The sequence below is a fragment of the Protobothrops mucrosquamatus genome, unplaced genomic scaffold, assembly GCF_001527695.2.
Source record: "Protobothrops mucrosquamatus isolate PMUCROS unplaced genomic scaffold, P.Mucros_1.0 scaffold13, whole genome shotgun sequence".
NCBI classification, from domain to species: domain Eukaryota; kingdom Metazoa; phylum Chordata; class Lepidosauria; order Squamata; family Viperidae; genus Protobothrops; species Protobothrops mucrosquamatus.
The window spans coordinates 645494-648299 of record NW_015386400.1 but is presented as its reverse complement, the minus strand read 5'-3'; positions in this window follow the sequence as shown (position 1 = coordinate 648299).

The window sequence follows — 2806 nt, the reverse complement described above, 5'->3', positions numbered from 1 at the left end:
TATATATATATATATATATATATATATATATATATATATATATATATATATATATATATATATATATATATATATATATATATATATATATATATATATATATATATATATATATATATATATATATATGTGTGTGTGTGTGTGTGTGTGTGTGTGTGTGTGTGTGTGTGTGTGTGTGTGTGTGTGTGTGTGTGTGTGTTTTCTGAGGTTTTTGCGGGTGTTTGTATGTAGGTCTTTGGTTAGTGTCTGTTTAGTAAATAATTTTTAATGTTTGCATCACACACACACATACACACATATATACCTATATATTTATATATGATGCAAAAGTGGAAAAAATATTTAGTAAACAGAAATAATCAATAAAACTCAATTGTTCACATAGACTGTATGTTCAATTCCTCCAGTGCATCATGGCAATGGAAAAAAAACTACCATAGCTTCTTTCTTTTCATATAAATGTGTTTTATTGCAGAGACATTATATTTACATGCTGGGATACATTACTACATAAATCTATCAAATAGTTCATAGTGGATGCTGTTGATTACTAGATAACATTTTTTTTCAGAAGTACCACAGACTAAAGTGAACAGACATACAGCTTTACTTATTCTACAATTCTTAGTAGCTACAATAGTCAAAGTCAAAAGGCAGTGTTTTCTCAGGCCTATCTGTCATCATTGTGCATGCAAAGAAGTGAAGGAGAACAGCAAATATAAAACTAATGCTTGTTTTTTAGGTTCATAATGACACCAAAGCAGACAATGGAAAACTTACTTTTCTACTTTAAATCATGTACCTCTTGCATAAAATATACAGGTCTAATGAGATTGATATAAATCTATGCCTCTAGAAACCATGTCTTTAAAACAAGAAATGCAGTCTGCTCATGCATTTTCAGAAAGGCAACTTAGCAAATGTAATAAATGATTATATGTGGTCTGTACAAATCAGCTGAAAAACACCTTGTCTCCAGAGTTGTATCTGCCTTGGCAGAAGATCTGTGAAACTCCAGAGAGTTCGGTGAGTAGGGAAACAACTAAGCCACTAACTAATAGATGCTGGTGGAGAAGAATCTGTGGATCATGGGTTATTGAGTAGGATAATTTAGGGTTGCCAGAAGATATCAATGCTTCTAATAGGCTTGTAACAATGCACAATAGTATTAAGTCTGTCAAGTTTGATTTTCTTTTGCTTTCTAATGTACTTATACATTTAAGTATTCATAGCTGCATCACAATGATCACGTGACACAGTACTTCATTTTTCAGAGATTTCCTCAGTCAGTTTAAGTGAACCAATCCCATGCTAACAGATGGTTTGATTAAAGTGGTACAAACCTATTTAAGTGCCAGAAGACAAATAGGCATATCAAAATCTGCCCTTGAGTTCCTTTGCACTGTCACTTGCAGCCTAACTTTTATGTAAGTAGAACAAACTGGAGCAGTTAAGGAGCAACAGCCTGTCATGACTTTCAAGTGATATTTAATTTCATGAAATTAAATACTAATATTAGTATTTCCTTGAAAGGTCACAAATCAAGACATTAATTAAGACATACAGGTATTGAAAGTCTATTTGCCATCACAAAGTCATTTGCTATCTTCAGTGGTACCTATAGGACCTATGTCAATATCAGTAACCTTTGCTTTGGCAGTGACAATCCTTTTAAAACTATCCCTCCCATGAAATTATTCTGAATCAAGAATTGAATACAAGTGTTATTGGCTGGGCTTCAAAAATTAGACTATGGTTTGGGCTAGCTAGAAGTAAGAAAGAATAGTTTAAAATTGTATTTAAATTATAGATTTCTTAATTTATTTATCTTGTTTCAAAATACAGCTTATTAATTAAGAACTTTATTATTTTAACACTATTATTTTGGAATCTAATAGAGAGAAATATACATATTTTACTTGCTTCAACAATCATTGATTCCTTGATATCCTCAACATGATCAATGCACATAAATGCATTTATAAGCCACATAAGTACATTTATAAGCCACTTTAAAATCAAATGATCTCGAAGTAATTGCCTGGATTTAAGAATCAATAAAACTAAAAGCAAACATGATAAGATTGTGCATTCATATGTAAGTAGATTCAATTTATACACTGTTTTATCTGTAACAAAGAATACATAATGATATTAGCAGCATATTACATATCAAAGAATCTCAATGCAATCAAACTGTAACCATGGTGTTTACTTTAGTGCAGTGTAGCTGCACAGAATCTGCACAATCATAGGGAATAATGTCAAGATTATACTAGGTACATTGGTGCAAATATTAAGGAAAATATTTGCAAATAAAAATATTATGGAAAGAAAAATATAAGGTTGCCAAATTTGAGGAAAACAATCTTGCTTAAAATCTAGTTGCAATTTTAGAAATTATAATTGTAATAGAGAAATGGGGCATAGGATAAAAAAAACAGAATCAACAGAATTTCAAAATGAAGATAATGTTCTCATGATTGTTTGGTATATGTCTCAATCTTCATAATTGCTAGTCTGTCTCAGTGCTAAAACACATTGAGAATCAAATGTAAACTATAACATTCATGTTAGCAATGTATTAAGAGGTCCTTAACATTCAATTAGCTTTTCACATAGGCACAATATTAAGCTAGTCCCATCAACCTGGTAGTACCCATAGATGGGTACTACAATCTACAAGCTACAACAATGCAAATAATATCATGACACACATTTGTTTCTCTGCAGACACCCTTGATAGAAACCATGCTTTTCATTACAACTCTGAAAAAATTAGGAAATTAGTCATATTATTTAGTTT